This window comes from Bubalus bubalis, chromosome 21 (assembly GCF_019923935.1).
Source record: "Bubalus bubalis isolate 160015118507 breed Murrah chromosome 21, NDDB_SH_1, whole genome shotgun sequence".
Lineage (NCBI taxonomy): Eukaryota > Metazoa > Chordata > Mammalia > Artiodactyla > Bovidae > Bubalus > Bubalus bubalis.
This window is the reverse complement of record NC_059177.1, coordinates 57,233,034-57,254,736: the sequence shown is the minus strand read 5'-3', so window position 1 is coordinate 57,254,736 and position 21,703 is coordinate 57,233,034. Positions and strand designations below refer to the sequence as shown.

At 48.6% G+C, this 21,703-nt stretch overlaps 1 protein-coding gene across 5 annotated transcripts in view; it reads left to right on the top strand.

The window, feature by feature from the left end:
* Nucleotides 1-10,136: 10,136 nt before the first annotated feature.
* The window catches only part of NR2C2 (nuclear receptor subfamily 2 group C member 2), a 110,675-nt gene continuing 99,108 nt past the window's right edge, over nucleotides 10,137-21,703 (top strand). For 3 of the 5 annotated variants that reach the window (XM_025272148.3, XM_025272147.3, XR_006640452.1), the window contains exon 1: nucleotides 11,478-11,729. The gene's annotated coding sequence lies outside the window, so the exon portion shown is untranslated. Of the gene's footprint in view, nucleotides 10,583-11,477; nucleotides 11,730-21,703 lie in introns of those variants that run through there. The other 2 variants (XM_025272150.3, XM_025272145.3) reach the window with 2 other exon arrangements.

Here is a 21,703-nt window from a genome sequence, read left to right as displayed (position 1 = left end):
CTATCTGACTTGCCTTACGTGTTCATGTCACTGTCTGTCCGCTGGGTGAGCCCGGAGTAACTCGGGGGAAGCCGCCCACTTGGCTGATGGCGCTTCTCTGTGGGCCGGGAGGCTGGAGGAGCAGCCGCCCATGGCCCCACAATTCACTGCTTCTCCGCCTGCCCGCCGGGGGTGCCGGGCAGCCCCTCCTGCATGTCCCCAGCAGAGTGCATTTCTAGGGAGGATGCTGTGCTGTGGCTCAGGAACCAGCGGCTCAGAGCCCCGGGCCTTCACCTATCACCCGGAGACCCTCCCGGCCCCCAAGAGCGTTCAGCACACACCGGCTTTCTGTCAAAGCAGACCGCAGGCCCCGGCCCTGGAAGACAGGTAGCACTCTCTTTAACCGCGGTGGTTTCACAGCTTTCCTGAGACGGTGCGTCTCTCCAGCCTGGACGGGGCCTCATCAGCAGGAAGAAGTGATTGTGGTCACCGACACAGCGCGCACGGGCACACGGGAGCCTCCGGGGACAGTGACTGAGGTCCTGGGTCCCTTAATGGAGCTTCTGGGTGTCAGAAATCCGCTCTCAGTTGTTCTACTCAGGCTAACAGACTCTCCTGGACACGGCCTGGGCCGGGGAGGCGTGGAGGCTGACACCCAGGAGGTGTCGGGGCGTGCACCGTGCGCGAGGGCTGAGGTGTGCAGCTCAGAGTCCTTTCTCCGTCTAGTCCAACCTCTCGTTTGATTGACAGTGGAGATGGCGTCGCTGAACACTGAGGCTGTAAATTGGGATGAGGCCACCTGGGCTGGGAGTGCTCGGAGCAGATGGAGCCCAGCTTTCTCTCTGCCTTGAGACAAAATCAACAACATTCTGGAAGATTCTTCCATTCATGGCTTCAGCCTGGGGTGTGCAGCCTCTTGAGCAGGGAGGCCTCCGTGCTTCCACGTGTTAACTGTCAGTTGAGGGGACAGTTGTGTCCACACTAAGATGTCTGTTTTTCAATAGCAAGGAAAAGGAAACCAACCTCACGCTGCGTTAGACAGCTAGGAGATCAACTCAAACAGAGGAGGCGGGAGAGCAGGGTGGGTTCAGGGCTGGACAGTGTCTCCCAACCTCCAGACTCTTTGGGTTTCTCTGACCTACTGTCCATTGTCAGCTTGATTTCAAGGCTGGTTCCCAAGAGGCTGAGTGCTGACCACCCCCAGTGGTGGGGGCTGTAGCTTTTTCTTAGAAGCACTGAGTGGGCCCTGCACATGGCTGCCGGACCATACTTAGTGAGCTGGTCACTGCGAAGGGCATCAAGGTGACCCGCATAGACCCGTCAGCTGGGGGAAAAGGAGTGGGGTGGGCCGGCTGCTGGGGACTCACCCCCAGTGGCCACTCTCTGGAACCACATCTTTTGAAAAGAAGACTGTGGTTTGGATTAGTGTAGTGCAAGGGCTGTGCCTTGCTGTGAATTTGGGTATGTTTTGTGGGAGAGTAACTTACATAAGCATTATTGGGGCATCTGTTGTATATATTGCTATTACTTTCAGTGACTTTGGGGAAGCTGGTTTGATGTTACTGTATTTTAAGCCCCTAATCAAACAGTGACTGAATCAGCAGCCAACAGCACTGGTCTCTCACAAGCTCCTAGGAGACCTTTGCGTGATTATTAACAACAAATAATAAATAGCGAGCACCTTAACCCCGCTCCTCCATTTAATCGTCCCAAGGACCTGTTGAGGTGCGTTCTTGTTATCTCTATTTTGCAGATGAGGAAACGGGGCAATAGAGACCTTGTGTCACTAGCCTGGGGTCACACACTCGCGATCGGGAAACCTATGCTTATAACTGCTGATACTCTGAGTTATTAATATTTTCTCACACTTGCAATGTGAAGTCCCTCCTAAAATCAACAGAAAACTCTGACTGCCATGGACTAATCCGTAGGACCTTTTCCCCAAAGTCATAACACACACAATGCATGTCTTTATCCAGCCATGTACGTAATCCAGTGTTATTTCAGTGTTCTAATTGCAACAGTGAATACAGTTGTGTTTTTCTGCAATGATACGGCACAAGGTTGGCTTCAACTTAAGATGGGGTATTTAAAATCCAACTTAATATTTAAAATCCAAAGTACACATGCTTTAAAAAGTTTTAACATTTCATGCTTCTAGTGTGATTCAGTTGACATGTTAGGAGGAACACTCACATATAAAGGATTTTTAAGGCAAGTGATCTTGGGGATTCATACATGTTTCTCACATAATGGAATAGGTTAGAATTTCTAAGATGTATTTATAAATAATAATCTAAAAATTGATCAATTACTTGCTATTCTCGAACCCTTTGTGAATTTATATCCTGTGGTGAAGTCATGCCTGAAGGTTGCAGTTAATATGTGTCCTATAAGAACGGATAGGTCTTATTTTGGGGTTGAAGCTATCATACCCTTGCCACTCCAGTTCCTAGGGAGAGAAAACACCTCTGTGTCCTGGGGGGTGGTCATGTCCCCAAGGGATGGGGCTGTTTCCAGAAGTGAAACCAAGCAGGGCACAGTCGGGGGCCTGTCGGTCATGTGAAGCCAGACCAGTGTTGTCGGGGTGACCACCCATGTACCACATGCTGCAAACAGAGGCTGGACCACTTTACCAAGGCTGCTCACCTTGGGGCGCGGCAGGTAACACTGGAGGGGGAGCCAGCCCAGGGGACAGCTGTGTAGGTTCTGTGGCCTGAGATGACCAGCATGAAGTGGAGTTCATCCCCACCTTGCCTGCGTGGCCTTGGGCTCCTCCGTGGCTCACCCCTCTCTTCTGGGGTTCCCTTCTCTAGGTCTACAAGTGCCCTCGGGACATTGTGGATGTGCAGGCTGGGGATCTGGGCTTGGGAGGGTCTGGGAAGGTTTTCAGAGTCAAAGCTTGGTCTGTGGGCAGTGACCCCAGCTTGTGGCCAGGCTTGGAGTCAGCAGTGGATAATCAGATTCTGAGCCGAAGAGGAGACCCAAGGGCATCTGGAATGATGTGTTAGGAATGAGGGCTGTCACTGGTACCATGACAAGACTTGAAGGCACCTTTTAGAATTCGACACTGTGCCAGACGATCTCAGGAGGAATACATGGCTGAGGCGGTGGACATCGGAGGGGAAACCAGCCTGACTCGGTCAGACCGGGGACTGCAGAGCCGCTGCCTGGCACGGCAACATCCCCTTCCATAGAACTCTCAGGAGAAGCTTAACGCCCTGTGGCCACCCTCACAGTGTCCTGGTGATCATGGAGCGATTTTGTAGACACGCTGTGTATGTGGCCCAGGTCTCTTCTGTGGACAGGTGGTTGATGATGTCTAACAGTAAAGGGCGTTCTGTGTTGGCAGAGCAGAGTGACAGGTCTCTTCTCTATGCTGATCACCTTTCAAGGGTGATGTTGTAACAATGTGGGGAGCGAAAGAGAAGCTTGGACAAGAGAAAATCTGTATTCAGAAAGCACAAAGCAAAAAAGGGGGAAAAAAGCACCATAAATTAAGTTTCTTTTTCCTTGTTTTTCAAACTCTGGAAGTAAGTTACGAAATCAGTGTCATGGATCACAACCAGGACCCCGCCCTGCCTCACAAAACAGAGAGCAAAGTAGAAGGCAGCAGAATATTCCATCATCTGCAGGGACCAGGTTCATGACATTTTTGTTTTAATCATATGTATATACATATATACTATATATATGTGCAGCCTCTCAGGTGGCGCTAGTGCTAAAGAACCCGCCAGTCAATACAAAAGATGTAAGAGACGGGTTCAGTCCTTGGGTTGGGAAGATCCCCTGGAGGAGGGCATGGCAGCCCGCTGCAGTATTCTTGCCTGGAGAATCCCATGGACAGAGGAGCCTGGCGGGTTCACAGTCTACAGGGCTGCAGAGTCAGACATGACTGAAGCGGCTAAGCACACATGCATGCATACTATGTATGATGTGCTGCTTGTTGATATAAAATATATTTATACTTAATAGATCATGGTCAAAAAGAATTTTTGAACCACTGGCTTAAAAGTATCAAGTAAGGGGGGAAAATAAAGAGCACAAAGTTTCAATTAGACAAATTAAACCAAAACAGAAGAATTAAAGTCATGTATTCAAAAGTAAAGACACTTGGTTTTATTTTCTAAAAGCTTCAAAATACTACAAAGAGGAAAATGTATGAAATTCATGGCAAATCTACAAAAATTCTTTGTTTTTCTGGAAACTGACTTTGCTGATTGAAACTCTGATCCACTCATAAACCTTGACTTTCCTAACACAAAGAAATGCTGATTTACCTGTCATTTCCGAAATGTCTTTGAACAAATCAAATTTCATGTTGAAACCTGGAGCCTCAAGAAGCAGCTAGATAACCAGGAAACATGCATTTCTTGGCTCCCTCCCAAACCTACAGAAAGGACAGTAAATGAATAAAAAGATGTAACCTGAAGGACAGAGAAAATCCAAGAGGCATAGGCTGTCATTTTTGGAAGATACAACATGCAGGGACAGTGATGGCTACCTTGGCACAGAATTTGAACACTGAAGTGCCCCCAGGGGGAGATGCCAGCCAGACACATTGGCCCCTGCTTCCCAAACAGGCTCAGAAGCCGGAGGCACAGGGTCTGGGAAGGCCACAATGGGGGTAAAGACCGGAGCGCCAGGTGAGTGTCTATAAGGAACCCTGAGACCTTCATCCCCTGACCCCACGCTATACAGACAAGTGACTGCACTCCTCCTGCCCTGGCAGGAGACAGGAAGTTTACTCAAAATACAAGAACTAGAAGAGGAACGGGCCCCCATCCGCCACACACACACACACACACTTTGGATTCAACTTTTAAACGGGGGGGGCTCGTTTCTGCCTGCCAAGTTCCCTTCCTTGAGATGCGTTCTGTATGCTCAATAGAATCACAGTTCTGAGTTCCCCAGTGTTTTTGTGGAGAGATCACCACTGCCATCTGAAGGTGGCAGAAAGGACCCCTGGGAAGGACTTTCGATCACCCTGGCTCAGGAGTTTGGATTTTATCTGCTTACTCAAAGGTCCCAAACTAGTTCTGAGGCCCAGAACCATGGTTAAAAGATGCTGCTTGGCCTGCAGACTTTAGAAACCGGTTGCAAACTGCCAGTACTTTAAAGGTAAGAGATTTCACATTTACACATCTGGACTTCTGGCTTCTCTTGAGAAATCTGAGATGCGGTGTCTCTGGGCCACATTCCAGGTGCCGATGAGGGGCTGGGTCACTAACACCATTTAACATACGAATGGTGTTTCTGAACCTCCCTTAGACTGCCTGCTAGACTCCTACCCTCACTCAAGGTCCTCCCCTTAGGCATCTGAGTTTTCCCTTCAGCCCTAAGCAATGCAGAACCATTAGAAGAACTTCTTAAACAGAAGAGGGCTAGGAGTGGCTGTTTCAGCAGCAGCAAGGAAGGGTGGATGAATGAATGGATACGGAGGGAAGCTACCTGGATTAGTTAGGAAGGCTAGGAAACCACAGCAGTTAGGACAGAGCTAAGACCTAAACGGGGACCAGAGGAGGAGGGGCCAAATGCGAGGGTAAAACCAAGGGGGTTTGTGTTGTCTAGACCCTCAGTCTCGACTGTGCACCCAGAGCTCCCTGGAAGCCGGAGACCTCTAGCAGCGTCCCCTCTCTCACCAAGGCTGAGGGCAGAATCCAAAGCAAAGCACTTGAGAGAGAGGCTTTCCCAAGGCATCTCTTGCTTTGAGGTGCATTTCCTGGGCTATAGTGAACAGGTTGTGGGGTGGAACTCATCTCTTAGGAAATTCAAGGAATGCTGTTTTAGACGGCTGACAGCCCCAAGTGGCTTAGCTCTTGAAGTGGTGCTGGGTTAGTAAAGAATTCCAGGCCTCACGACTCAAAGAGGCCCAATTAGATGACATTTAAAAACACAACATGCTCCCGAGCATATTCTAAAACAGGGACAAGGGCAGGCAGATTTTTTTAAAGTAGGTTTATTTATTTGCCATGCCTCGTGGGAGGCAGGATCTTAGTTCCCCGTCCAGGGATCGAACCTGTGCCCTCTGCCGTGGAAGCGTGGAGTCTTAACCACTGGACCACCAGGGAAGTCCCGGCAGGTGCCCTATTCTGAGAAGACGATCTGATTTCCCCTTATGTTTTCAAGATAATGTGAACCAAGTACAACTTATTAAGGCATGGGAGCCAGGGGGCAGAAACCATAGTTGGCACTTCCCCGACCAGGGATTTAATATCCCTGGTCATGCTACTCAGTGTGGCCAAAAAACCAAACAGAAACAACAAAAACCCCTTAGAGTCATGACTCAGTAAAAGCCATTCCGGAGTGGTCTGGGACCCACTCTTGCAGTGCTCCTGTGTTCCAGAACCATCCATCCACTGCAGCACCGGGCTTCCTCTACCTGGGAAGAACAAGGGTCACAGATAGAGAAGCTGAGACTTCCCCAAGTAACCTTCTACCGTGACAAAGCTCGACTGTGACAGAATCGCAGAGGTGGGTAGAAGAGAAAGGTTTTCTTCTTTTCTAAGTCCTCAAGGACAGAAGAGACTAAGCAGAAGGAATTCCCTGGCAGTCCTAACCATTCGCAGTGGTTAGGCTTTCACTGCCCAGTGCATGGGCTCAATCCTGGTTTGGAAACTAAGATCCCTCAAGCTGGGCAGCATGACCAAAATATATAAATATATATAAAACTTAGCAGAAATCACTATTGATAAATGTCCCAGCATATGCCAGCCAGGTGACTTTGCAGATGTTATTCTCCGTCTGTTAAAGGTTTTCTGCCTCTTCAGTTGTGGAAAAAAAGAAAAGATAATGCCATCTACTTCACAGGGTTATTGTGAAGATTAAACAGGATAATGTGTAAGTATAAGGAATGTGCAATCTGGTATTCAGTGATTACATCTATTCATATTCCAAGTTATTTTTTTTAAAAAAAGGCTAGTAACAATTACATGAGGTTTAAAAGTTTATTTTATAAACATGTCATAATTATATAAATGACAGAAGTGTCACAAATACTATATACAATAACAAGCTATTACAGAAAAATGATACAAAGATGTACATAAGTACTTATGAAGGTAATCACTAAGTCTTCCTAGTCTATGAAAATAAAAATGAAAAACCATTATTTACGCTAGCACAAAAGCCAGACCTTTTACGTAAAAAAAAATTCTACTTGATAATAGTAATTTGAAAAATTTAGCACATCTACAACTATTGTTTAATTAAAACTTGATTTTCATTAACATTTATCATTTAAACACAGATAAGCTTCGATGGCAAAAAACATCTACTCAGGTACAAAATGAAAACTGCATGATCGCCTTCCTGCTCTCAGTTAATGACTGCAGCACAGACCTGTTTTGTTGTGGGAAAAAAGACCTGTCCAGAGGACCACAGAGGCCGAGGAGGGAATGCCTGGATCCCATTCACAAGCTCTGTGCAGGGAGCCAGGAGGCCTGGGCTCACAGGCCAGTCCAGAAGTCCAACTAAACCATGTTTTCACTTGAGTTCATCCGTAAAAACAAGCTGACGATACCAACACTGTTCATCGTACACTGCTGCTGGGAAAAGCATTCACTAGGCGCCCGCTTCATACCCACTGTGTACCAGGAGCTGTGTTAGGGCTGAGATGAGGACAAGGCGCGCTTCAGCACAGGCTCAGTGTGGCAGGTGCTGAGGCAAGGCCCGTACAAGCACTGGGCATGCCGGACAGGCCACTCCCAATGGCCCTGTGCACGAGCAGTCTTTAGGCAGTCAAGAAGTTAAAAAAATTTTTTTGAACAAGAAGTTTTCTTTTTGCCACATGTTTTTGGAGTTCGTACAGTGATTTGAGCCTGTGGCGTGCATCAGAATGAGCTGGGATGCCCAGCAGACATGCTCATGCCAGGCTCCACCCAGAGCTTTCAGACCCAGCATGCGCCTGGCAGTTCTGAAGTGCAATCCCCAAGAATCCTTTAAAGGTTGATAAAACAACTTTCAAAGCAACTGTGAATGCAAATGTGGATGCTTCCTATTACTAGTCAAAAAAATAGCTAGTGTAACACAATGTGTGTATTTTTGTTATTATAAAATCCATCAAGTGTTACAAAGTCACTTAGTTACCACTAAAAACTTCTGCCCAACACACAGTGGAGCAAAAAGCCGGCACTCGGGCAGCCCAGCTCCGTTTGCAGAGGCCTCACCTGCCGATGCTGTAACAGCAGTCTGCCAGTGCATGTCCATGTGCTTGTTTTCTGAGGCAGAAAAGTGCTCAAGATTATGAAAGCTTGCTATTAAAATTTTTTTTTTAATCTTTATTGAATTTGTTACAATATTGCTTCTGTTTTTTTGCCCACAAGGCACGTGGGATCTTAGCTCCTGGACCAGGCCTTCTCTCCCTTGCGTTGGAAAGCCAAGTCTTAAGCACTGGGCCACCAGGGAGGCCCTGCTATTACTGGTAGTACCAACACTAACCAAGGTTGTAACCGGCAATTCACTGACTGCTACTACAAACACAGCAAACCGACACGGCGTGGCAAAAGGACTAGATCAGAGATGTGGCCTCACTTTCTGCACCGGTAGCACCAGAAAGGTCACTTCTCTGGGCATCAGTTCTTTCACCTCAGTAAAATGAAATAACACTGCCTTGTTCACAGAACTGCGAGTATTAAATGGAGAAAATCATAAGCCATCAGAGAAACATTGTTTAGTGTTCATTTCAAAATCTAGTACAGTTTTGTTTGCCCCCCCCAAAAAAAACCCCACAAAAAACCTCAATGTATGTATTTTAAAGCTATAGCTAGAAGTGGTATACAACGTTGAAAACCTAATGGGTGGGAGGGGGGGAGTACACAATTACAAAGCAGTACATGTTTACAAGGATTTATCATCAAAATACTGTGTTCCCTTAGGCATATCATTTGACCTTTCTGGTTCTCATCTTCCTCTTCCTTGACAGGTGAAAACAAGGAATATGGATGTGTTAAAGCATTTCCTATCAAATAAAAATATTACAAGATTATGGACAAAATACTCAAAGTTGAGGTCACACTGATAAAAGCTAAATGGCTACTGGTTAAAAAAAAAACAAAACACAAATGGTTAAATCATCCATCTTCGAGTCAGAATTTATTAATAATAAACAAGAAAAGTTCAGGAAAAAAATCAATTAGCAGCGTATCTTAGGCCTATCAAAGCACGGTCATCAAGCGGTCTGGCCTATGCAATTCTCGGCGTCTCAAATAAAACGGCAGCCCGCACCATGCAAAGCAAGTCAAACCATCACTAAGAGAGAAATATCTAGTGAATACCTACAACCCAAGATTCATAGGATCAAGAGAATCAACTATTTGTATACGTAAGCAACTCTACAAGGAGTTTCTTTGTATACACTTAAGCATTGTTGCACTTCATTGGTAGGACTGATTGATGCTAAAGCTGAAGCTCCAATCCTTTGGCCACCTGATGAGAACTGACTCACTGGGAAAGACCCCGATGCTGGGAAAGACTGAAGGCAGGAGGAGAAGGGGACGGCAGAGGATGAGACGGTTGGATGGCATCACAGACTCGATGGACATGAGTGTGAGCAAGCTCCGGGAGTTGGTGATGGACAGGGAGGCCTGGCGTGCTGCAGTCCATGGGGTCGCCAAGAGTCGGACACGACTGAGCGACTGAACTGAACGGAAGCACTGTTATTCAGTTTCAAATTGCGAGGAGACTGGACATAAGACTTGGGGCATATATTCCAGAAAAGACAGTGACAGGCTTGGGAGGGCTTCAACACGTTACCTGATACTCCCAGAAGGTGGTGCATCCTCGGATCATCCGGACCGAGGGCACGAACAGGTCAACGCCCACCCAACAAACCACCCACTTCCGCCCTCCGGGCGCTCCGCCGCCATCACTTCATCAGTCCGCAAGCACAGAGGCTTCGGCTGGGCTCGGCGCAGGCCCGGGTGGGGGACGTTACGGCGAGAACACGGTCCCCACCCGGCCTCGAGGAGCTCGCGGGCGAGCCAGCCCGAATAACGGGGAGGCCGGCGCTCCCGGCTTTTGACAACGACCAGCCAACCCCTCGCCCCGACGACCTCAGCGTTTAAGCTCCGTGGTGGCCGTATGGCGGCGCGGCCGAGCCCGGACGGAGACCCCGGCGGAGACCGGAGGCGCCGCCCGGGCCGCGGCCGCGGAGGGGCCTGCCGGAGCGGCGCGGACGGCGCGTTCCGGCGCGCGCGCGCGCACCTCAGCCAATCGCGTGCTCGCCCGCCCCCCGCGGCCGCGGCGAGGCTGGCGCTGGGAAGAGGAAGAAGAACATTCGCCCTCCTCCTCCCAGCGCGCGGGCGGCGGCGGCGGCGGCGGCACCGGGGTCACGAACTCTGACCTTTCACTGACAAAAACAATAACAAACCCCTCCTTCCCCGCGACCCCGGCGGCGCCTCCGGGCCCGCCCCCGCCGTCCAGCTCCCACCTCGGCGTCCCGTCTCTCTCCAGCTGCCCCGCGAGCCTAAGCGGCCCGGGGGCTCCCGCCAAACGCCGACGCCGGGAAGCCGGCCTCCCCCCCGCGCCCTGCCCTCCGCGCCGGGGGCCGACCCGCCGCAGACACGGGACCTGCTTCGAGGCCGCTTTGGCGCCAAATCCTGAGGTAAAAATTGAAGGGGGGGGGAAGGGCCGGGGCGGGCTCGGGCCGGCGGCGGAGGGGGCGGGCCTGGCGCGCGGACATGGAGGCGCCGCGGCGGCGGCGGCGGCTGAACTCGACCCTTTTACCTTTGCCACGGGGCGGTGGCGCCGGCCGCTTTGCATAGTGGGCCGGGCCGCTCCCCTCCCCTCCCCGCCCGCGGCCGGCGAGGCGAGCGGGCTCCCCCTGACCGGCCCGGCCGGCGCGAGGGTGGGGGCGGAGGGGGGACACCGCGGCCCCGCCTCACAGTTGGCCCTCCGCCAGCGCCGCCATTTTGTCCTCGGCGGCGACGGCTCCGGCTGGGCCGGGCTCCCCTCCTCCTCCTCCATCGCCTGCTCCTCCCAGAGCCCTCCTTCCCTCGCTCCCCGGCTCCTCTCCCCTCCGCTTCCCGCCCGCCGTTGGCGACCGCCGTGGCCCAACCGCCGTTTCTGTTTTCCCCCCCCACCCCGAAGGGGAGGGTTGGAGGAAAGGGAGGAAGGCGGGTGTGCGGATGCGACCTTATGAGTGACAGCTGAGGGGGTCAATTGGCGCCCAGATAGGAGGGCCGGGGCCTCGCGGCCCCGCCCCCTGGGCCTCTGCCGATTGGGCTCCGCTGGCAGGGGGTGGTCCCCGCGCGGCGCGGGAGCCCTTGGCGGGGCGGGTGCAGAGACCCGGGCGCGGCGTGGGGGCCTGGGGGCGGGGCCTGAGGCCTGGGGGCGGGGCGCGGCCGGGGGCGCGTGGGACGCGCGGGGACGCGGCGAGGGCCGGGGCGCGTCCTCCGCCTGGAGCGCGTCCGGAATGAGTGCTGCTGAACAATAGTAATAAAGGTGATGAAGCATCCTGAACCCAGGGCCGTCGGCTCGTGGGATAGGGCGTTGTGGAAGCGACACCTCTTAGGGCTCCTGCCCGTATTGTCTACGCGGCTGCGGGCGAATCCCCTTCCTGAGGCTCAATTTCATCGACCCTAAAATGGGAGGATGGGCGTTCTTACCAGGCCGGACCTCCCTTCTCAGCTCGTGTGAGGTGCTCAACTCAGAAAATGGAGTCCAGGCTACTTTGCAAACCTCGAGTCCTGCAGAAGTGTTGTTATGGTTGAAAATGGAGTGTGGAGCCACCTGGAGTGGAAAGCTTACGGGTATGGAGGGCTTCAGAGAACAGAGGGGAATCCGGAGTATTGTCTTTTCATTCCTTGGTTAAATATGTATTCGGTCAGCCCAGGGTCCTGGAATACATTCAGAGAACCAAGTAGACCAGGCTCCTGCTCTTCTAGAATTGGGGGTGGGGGTGATGTGTTGCAGGCCTGAGAAAACTGCCATTGAGTGGTCAGGGAAGGCCTCTGAGAAGGTGATTGAATAGAAGAAACCAAGGAAGGAGTAGCGTGAGAGAGGGAAAAGGGCCAGTGCAGAGCCCCAGGAGGGAGGGCGTTTGGTGTGCAGTGAGGCTGGCCGCTAGTTCATTGCTCCATCCGTTCCCCCCTCTACCTCTGAGCTGCAGTCTGTGAAATATGGTAAAGGTAATGGAGAAGAGTCATCAGCGAGAGTCAAGGAAAATAAAGCTATGTAATGCATAGCTGTTGAATACATGACTTGGTGGGAAAGCATCAGAAAACCACTTTACTTCCACATTAAAATCCTTTGTCATCCCTTCAATTCCTCAGATACTTGCTGAGCCCCACTATTACCCAGGTGCTAGATTAGATGAGTTAGACATTGGTGGGTGGCAAGTATGTGATTGTAATTCCAAACACCTGCGTTCTGTCCTCTTCCTCCTCAGTGTATCTCTACCTACATACCTACCCATAGATGTAGGCAGAAGCTAGGGTTGGTGTTAACAGTGCTAGGATTTACGAGCCCTGTGACTTTGGCTAAGTTCTTTAACTTGTTTTGAGCCTCAGTGTCTTCATCTGGACAGTGAATAGAACTTTCCTTCTAGAATTCAGGATTAAATGAGTTAAATGTAAATAACGAGCTTAGAAAAGTGTGTAGTAAGTGCTCACAATTGGAGTTATTGTCATGAAGAACTAGCTGTCTGGAAAAGACATTAGATGGTTAAGTGAGGCAAACAGTGAAATTTTTAGACAGTGTGGTGTAGGGCAAAACACTGCATTAGAACTCTGGGGAACTAATTTTGGCTATTATGCTTTCAGCTGGTCGCTTGGCGTCCAGGCCAAAAATGTATTTAGAAAGAGAAGTAGTGGGACTCATACTATTAACAAAACTGTGCAGTGCTTTACAATTTATAAAATTCTCTTACAGGCATTATAGTGCTCAAGTCCTACCAGGACACAATGCTAGAGGTCCTTTTCCTCCTCCCTATTTTCAAACGTTTCTAAGACTTTTCATCATTTTCTTATCCTTTTATTCCGAGCTTGTGCATGAAACACACCGGCCTGCTTTCAGCTTCCTTGAAGGGTTGGCTTACCTTTACCCCAGGCTCTTTCAGATGCTGTTCCCTCTTGCTTAAAACCCTCATTTGCTGTTGCTCACCGCCCCTCCCGCCCCCAGCCCAAGTCCTGCAGATGTCAGCATAAGCCTCACTTCCTTAGGGAGTCCCACTCTGATCCCCCATATCAGTCTAGATCAACTCCTTTTTGTTTACACTGTGTTCTTTTCCTTTATAACATTTCTCTCTGCATAATTACATTCCGTAATGTGATCGTTTGATGGATACCTTTACCATCAGTAGGATTCCCTTTACCTTAATGCGAGCAGGAATAATTTTGCACATCATTGTATTTCCAGCACTTAGCATAGTGGCTCAGTGACTGCTTGGTGAGTGATTGAATTGTTGATACTTTTGATATCTCTGATAAGCTGCTGCTCATTACTGGTGTGTTTTATGTGGGCTTGTTTAGCGGTTAAGAAGCAGTGTCAGCAGTAAAATAAATATCTGTTACAGTATTTGGGTGAGTTAGGAAGTGGTTTCTCAGAGTGTGGCATTGTCTGCAGACATGGTGTGCATGCATCAGTCGTGTCCAGCTTTTTGCGACCCTGTGGACTGCAGCCCACTAGGCTCCTCTGTCCGTGGAATTTTCCAGGCAGGAATACCGGAGTGGGTTGTGGTTTTCTATTCCAGGGGCTCTTCCCTATTCAGGGATTGAACCCATGTCTCTTGTCTCCTGAATTGGCAGGCAGATTCCTTACCCCTGTGCCACCTGGGAAGTCCATAATATGTGTAAGAAACCCGAGAGGAATCCTTTTTTACCCACCTAATGTGTGTATGGTTTTTTATTTTTTTGAGATAAGAAATAGATAATTGTATCATAAGTAAACTGCATGAAAGTTAGTGTGAATGGAACTCTGCTGCTGCTGCTAAGTCGCTTCAGTTGTGTCCAACTCGGTGCGACCCCATAGACAGCAGCCCACCAGGCTCCCCCGTCCCTGGGATTCTCCAGGCAAGAACACTGGAGTGGGTTGCCATTTCCTTCTCCAATGCGTGAAAGTGAAAAGTGAAAGTGAAGTCGCTCAGTCATGTCCAACTCTAGCGACCCCGTGGACTGCAGTCTACCAGGCTCCTCCCTCCATGGGATTTTCCAGGCAAGAGTACTGGAGTGGGGTGCCATTGCCTTCTCCGAATGGAACTCTAGTAAACAGCATATATATTCATGCCATTTACTTTAACTGGAGGATTAAAGCACAGTGTGATTTTTCTTGAAATAAAAAATGCTGGTCTTACTCTATCACAGAGAATCCAAGGACAAAGAAGAAGACTTAGTGAGCTTGCAGAGAGTTGGCAATTCAGTCTTTGTAGCCATTAATTTAAAATAGTTACCTTTTCAAAGATGAATCATGCAATAGAGTTATTGAAAATCACCTTGTAATTGCTTTACCAAAGTCACAAGCGGATTTCTCAGATATATATCAAGCTTCTGCTTAAGAGTCTGGTAAATGGAACATTTCTGTTGACTTATTTTATATAATACAGATATTGCAAATGTTACAATATTTTTAAAACAGTCACCCTTTTATTCACTTATTTTTGGATTTTTTTTTTCTGTCCTGTTTAAGAATTTTTTGGTATTATTTTTCAATCCAGCACTTTTGATTCCTTGAACGCCTTAGGGTAACCAAAGAACTCATAGTTTAGTGGAAAAACTAAATATATCTGTCTTTATATATATATATATATATATGTATGTATGTATTATTAAATTATTTGTTGCTTTTGGCAGTTTTATTTACGGTGACCTTTAAGTTTTGTTGTCATAAACATGCCTGTCAGAAAGAGGAAAACTTTGTGATAACCCCAGTTTATGAGGGCTTCTGGGAAGTTTTAGTGATTGTCTCCAAGAAGTCAAGTTACTCCTGTCTCTGGAACTTTAAGTGGGGAGATTCCCCGCTTGTAAGATGGGGAGGCGGGGAGCCAGCACTGAGACTGGGGTCGGGACAGGGGCCTCTTGCTCCCTGGGCGGCACAGGGAGCACGGCGGGCATGCCTGTGGCCCCTGCAGCCGTGGCACTGAGCACTGGCCCGCGTGTCTTGCTCCCTGAATGTCTCTGCGTTTCCAGGACTCCTTGGAATTTTTACCCTTGAGTCCTCTTTCTTTTGTGCCGTGTGCTCCTTTAGTCCCAGAGCATCCGTGGAGCAGATGCTAGTCCCCCTTAAACAGAACTGCATGGGAAAAACCTGAGAAGGATCCGTGCTACAGCTCATCAAGGCTGGCCTCCCACCTGCTGCAGAAGTCCTCTGTCGGAGGTTAGTTTCCTTTTCTCACTTAGTTGCTCGTTTCGGGGAACTTACTGTAGACTTTTTTTCCTCCAGGTATGATTATCACCTTTAACCGAATCTGTCACGCATTGAGAAGATAGGCTCTTCCTTACCTGTTGGAGTTTCTTTTGCCTCAGCATACTCGGCCTGGGGGCTGAGATTCTCTGTGTGACCCAACCCAGCCGTTCTCTCCCCATAGCCCTTGTCAGGGACAGCTGCTTCCTGCTTTCCATCCTTTCTTCAGGTATCCTGAGTGCTTGAGTGTAAGCAGCAGGGACTCTGTACCCAAAGGCAAGTCTCCCTGGGAACACTCAGCTAGTGAGCCACAGTGATGGTGGGGGAGTGGATAGAGGACTTGAAAGCCCAGATTAGGTCATTGGCTTAGGACACTCTTAGGGGACAGAAAGAGCAGCTTTCTATCCCAGCATCTGGGGTCTGGGAGCAGAGGGGTGGGAGGGAATTAGGATGGGAAAGGAAGAGACTAGTTCAGGTACTCAAGTATCTTTCTGATTACCCACGGGCTCCAAGGAGCCTGTAATCATGACAGCCAGCCTGAGGCAAAGTGTGATTTTTAGGGACAATAAAAATTACCTGCTCCACTGTAATAAGAGGCCTTGAAATCCATAATAGGAGGGCTTCCCTTGTGGCTGTCTGTGGTAAAAAACTCATCTGCCAGGCCAAGAAATGTGGGTTCAGTCCCCGAAGGAGGAATTGGCAACCCACTCCATTTATTCTTGCCTGGGAAATCCCATGGACAGAGAAGCCTGGCAGACTACAGTCCATGGGTTGCAAAAGAGTTGAACGTGACTGAGTGACTAAATGACAACAAAAGTCCATAAAAGGAGGTGAAACCTTTTATTCTAATATTATGGACGAGTAATGCTGAAGATTCTAATTCCTTGAAGTGTTAGTGAAGTCAGTAGGGAGGAATTTCATGCCAATGATAGAAGAGGCTATCATTCTCTCCTGCTTGGATTAGCGGAACGTGTGAGAGAAGGTGTTGAGGCTTGGAAAACGGAGTGAGTGGTATCCAAAGAGCGGGGAGAGAAGTGAGAGGCTGCTGGGCCAGAGAGCAGATCTGAGGCGGCATGGTTTTCCTGGGAGACACCTGACGTTTTTTGTTCATGTTCTCCAGTAACCGCCTGCCTCTTTGTGACAGGTAGGTCTCCACTGAGAAAGATAGCCGGCTGAGATTGGATGGCTCTTAGGAAGTTAATTCCATGAGGTTTCAGGATGTGTCTCCCCTGGTGGTGGTTATTATGTAGTGCATCTGATTACAGTGTAGTATTTGTTGAACGTTTTAGAAATGTCGTTTGTAGCACCCTCATTGCCTCTCATCCCCTGCTCCACTTTTCGAATAGTGCATCCTTTTACTAGGTTGATAAGGTGAATAAGCCTAGGATTATTGAAAAATCACCTTTTACCAAGGTTAAAAGCAGATGTCTCAAAGTGCATGTCAGCCTTTTGCTGAAAAGAATATGTTTATCAGTTCAGTCGCTCAGTAATGTCTGACTCTTTGTAACCCCATGGACTGCAGCACACCAGGCCTCCCTGTCCATCACCAACTCCCAGAGCCCAGTCAAACTCATGTCCATTGAGTCAGTGATACCATGCAACCATCTCATCCTCTGTCATCCCCTTCTCCTCCCGCCCCCAATCTTTCCCAGCTTCAGGGTCTTTTCCAGTGAGTCAGCTCTTCACATCAGGTGGCTGAAGTATTGGAGTTTCAGCTTCAACATCAGTCCTTCCAGTGAATACTCAGGACTGATCTCCTTTAGGATGGACTGGTTGGATCTCCTTGCAGTCCAAGGGACTCTCAAAAGTCTTCTCCAACACCACAGTTCAAAAGCATCAATTTTCAGCACTCAGCTTTCTTTAGGGTCCAACTCTTATATCCATACACGACTACTGGGAAAACCATAGCTTTGACTAGACGGACCTTGGTCAGCAAAGTAATGTCTCTGCTTTTTAATATGCTCTCTAGGTTGGTCATAACTTTTCTTCCAAGGAGCAAGTGTCTTTTAATTTCATGGCTGCAATCACCATCTGCGGTGATTTTGGAGCCCCCCAAAACAGTCTGACACTGTTTCCACTGTTTGCCCATCTATTTCCCATGAAGTGATGGGACCAGATGCCATGATCTTCGTTTTCTGAATGTTGAGCTTGAAGCCAACTTTTTCACTCTCCTCTTTCACTTTCATCAAGAGGCTCTTTAGTTGCTCTTTGCTTTCTGCTGTAAGGGTGGTGTCATCTGCATATCTGAGGTTATTGATATTTCTCCTGGCAATCTTGATTCCAGCTTGTGCTTCATCCCGCCCAGCGTTTCTCATGATGTGCTCTGCATAGAAGTTAAATAAGCAGGGTGACAATATACAGCCTTGATGTACCCCTTTCCCGACTTGGAACCAGTCTGTTGTTCTATGTCCAGTTCTAATGGTTGCTTCTTGACCTGCATACAAATATCTCAGGAGGCAGGTCAGGTGGTCTGGTATTCCCATCTCTTTCAGAATTTTCCACAGTTTGTTGTGATCCACACAGTCAAAGGCTTTACAGTACAGATTTTTTAAAACTTAAATTTTTTAAGAATTTATTATTTTTGGCTGCACTGAGTCTTTGTTCCTGTGCGTGGGCTTTCTCTAATTGCAGCGAGGTGAGGCTACTCTTCGGGGTGTGTGGCCTTGTCCTCGCAGCGGCTTCTCGGGCTGGGGAGCGCGGGTTCCAGGCGCACAGGCTTCAGCAGTCGCAGCTACCGGGCCCTGGAGCGCCGGCTCAGTAGTTGGGGCACTTGGCTCAGTTGCCGCGCAGCATGTGGGTCTTCCGGTACTCAGGAGCAAACCCATGTCTACTGCACTGGCAGGCAGATTCTCAACAGTGGCCGTCAGGGAAGTCCTAAATGTAACATGCCTCTTTTCTGAAGAGATAAAAGATCGTTTTTTAAAGTAGGAAAATTTTCAAGTGAAGAAAAGATAGCATTGATCAGAAGGCACATACGGATCTTCCTTGATTTATGATGGGGTTATTCATAAGTTGAAACTATACATAAAAATGCACTGCTGCTAAGTCGCTACAGTCGTGTCCGACTCTGTGTGACCCCATAGACGGCAGCCCACCAGGCTCCTCCGTCCATGGGATTTTCCAGGCAAGAACACTGGAGTGGGGTGCGCATTAAAAATGCGCATGATAGACCTAACCTACCAAAGACCGAAGCTTAGCCTTGTTTACCTTAAATATGCTTGGAACACTGACATTAGCCTGCAGTTGGGCAAAATCGTGTAATGTAAGTCTATTTTATAATTACTGAATATCTCCAGTAATTCATTGAGTACTATATTGAAAGTGAGAAACAGAATAATTTTAGCAGTTTAATTGTTTAACTGCAACAGTAATGATTGTAACAGTAGATCATCTGACTGACTGGGAGGTAGCTGCCACTGCCCGGCATCATGAGAGGATCATAAGTGTATACTGCTAGCCTGGGAAGAGTTCAGAATTCACAAACAAGTGCAATTTCTACTGAATGCATATCCCTTTCACAGCATAGTAAAGTTGGAAAATCATAAGTTGTACCACCTTAAGCTGGGGACCTTCTGGGCAGGAATGCTCAGAGGAACGCCAGTCATTAGCACTCCAAACTGGAAACAATGTAAATGCTCATCAGCTGTAGAATGGACAAGTAAACAGTGCCACAGTCATGTCTGGGACACCGCACAGGAGTGACAGTGCACTCGCTACTCATGGTCATCACAACTGCGAGCCGAGAAGCCAGAGCCAGGAAAACTATACTAACATACAGCTGAGAAACAGGCAGAAGGAATCCCTGAGCGTGGAAGGCAGGGCAGCAGGGGAGAGGCGGCCCTGAGGGGCGTCGGGGGGCTTCCAGGTGCTGGTGGTGCTCTGAGGGGGTGCGGTTTGTGTTTTTGTGTTCACTGAGTGAAAATGCATGGAGCTGCTTCATTATGATTTGTGTGCAGTTTTGTATCTGCATGTTAGGCTTCAGTAGAAAAATTTTTACGTTAAAGATTGTAAAATTATCCTTGTTATTTTAATCAGTATGATTATTATGTTGGTAAAATTTATAAGGCGAAAGTGTGTTCAAGTTCCAAAGGAACTGTCATGTTGCTGTCTGGGTGGAGCTAGGTCAGAAATTTCTGTAATACTGAAACATCAGTCACATGTTTAGGGATTAGTGTTAGCGTTAGTCACTCAGTCGTGCCCGACTCTTTGCGACCCATGTACTGCAGCCCACCAGGCTCCTCTGTCCATGAGGTTTTCCAGCAAGGATATTGGAGTGGGTTGCCATTTCCTTCTCCTGGGGATCTTCCATACCCAGGGATCGAACCTGGGTCTCCTGCACTGCAGGCAGATTCTTTACTGACTGAGCTACAAGGGAAGCCCTGTTTCGGAATTAGTGGTTGTATAAATAAGTTACTAAAGATCTAGCATACTGACGTGAGCCATTTGTTCCTTTGGATGATTATTAGCTGGATGATATTATTATGAGCTACAAGGGAAGCCCTGTTTCGGAATTAGTGGTTGTATAAATAAGTTACTAAAGATCTAGCATACTGACGTGAGCCATTTGTTCCTTTGGATGATTATTAGCTGGTCTCATAACCTCTTTATAATTCTCTTTTGTTGACTTCGTCTTTCAGGAAACTATTTTGAAGGGCAGTCTGGTGCAGAAGGAAGGCTGTGGTTTTAGAGTCAGAGAAGCCTGAGTTAGAACCCCAGGTACATTTTTTCCAACTAGGTGGCTTGGAACAAGTTGAGTAAACGGAGGCTCCTTTTTTTTGCCCCCTGTCTGCATTGGTGGAGCTAATAATGTTGCACCTACTCAGAAGGAATGGATTTAAGGATTAAATGCTGCCTGCTGTGACTTCACTTTCACTTTCCTGCATTGGAGAAGGAAATGGCAGCCCACTCCAGTGTTCTTGCCTGGAGAATCCCAGGGACGGGGAGCCTGGTGGGCTGCCGTCTATGGGGTCACACAGAGTCGGACACGACTGAAGCAACTTAGCAGCAGCAGCAGTGATATCAGGCATGTTGTAGGTGCTCTGAAAAGCTGTCCTGCTTTCATCCCGTCTCTCGCTGGGCCACACTCATAGAAACGGAGCGTGCGTTTCGTCCTTGCCGTTGGGCCCTTGGTAAACTGAGGAAAGCCCCCGCAGTGAGCAGTGGCGTCTCAGGACAGGTCTCCACATGGAGACCCACAGCATTGCTCTGGTCGCTGGGACTCCACAGAGATGAGAGCCGCTCCTCTTCCCCGCTAGTCCCTGCTCACCCGCCTCCCCAGCCCCCACGCACCTCTACTGTCCTTTCCTGGACCCCAGACTTGTAACAGGGAAGAAGCAAGTTTCCTGTGGGCACAGGAAATCACCTGGCCCCAAAGCTAAGTCATCTTTGAGTCTCTCTCTGACGACAGGCTGTGTACCTCAGCTTGGCCCAATGGTGTTCTCGCAGCATCTTCCGTGCCGATGCGCACTCACCGAATCTGTCACCTGATCTGTTTCTTGCCTTCAGGTCGATCTGTGGCTTCAAGTCTTGAGCTGTATATTTCTCATTTTTTAAGTTCTCAGGTGTTTTATATTAATATTTTTGTTTTTATTTTCTCAGTACAAAGAGACTTCTGACAATCATAGCATAATACTGCTTACACTGAATACCTTGTTGCCTGTCTAGAAGTTCTGTTGTTGTTGTTGAGTCACTCAGTCGTGTCCGACTCTTGCGACCCCATGGACTGTAGCCCATCAGGCTCCTCTGCCCCTGGGATTTCCCAGGCAAGAAGTTCTATACGCAGTAGTATTTTGCGAATAGTTGTTGGTGTTGGTTTATTTTCAAATGTTTATGAGATTTATCCTAATTCAGTCCTTTCATTTCTCAGATGTGCAGTTTAATAGAGTGAATTATAAATATTGTATGAGCATATAATACATGTACATATGTAGTTAAATTTCATGTGGCTCTTAGGTCAAAATAAGGGGCCTGTCCCCGATTATCGTGCATTTGAATACAGGTTGTCGCTGCTTCCCCGTGGCTTTGGGATCGGTGCCAGCAGTAGCGCCATGCACTGCACGCCTGCTGTGTGCCTGGCACACTGCCAGGCCCTTTGTATATGTGTTAAGACCTCTTCTTCATGATAATCTCATGTGGTCCAGTATCAGAGAGACCAGCTTAGAAGCCTGCCAGGGCCTCTGAACCCAGTATATTTGTTTAGATGAGGAAATATCAAGGCAGTATATCTTTAATGTTATGTAATTTGGGGCCACATGCTGTATAAATAAGGATGATGTGAATCAGTTCTTTGTGAAGGGGAAAGCAGGCTCACCCATTCCTGTCAGTGAAGACAGAGTTTCCTTGTCCCACGACGTGTTTATTGTCATTTGAGACATCGGCCTCTCAGCCT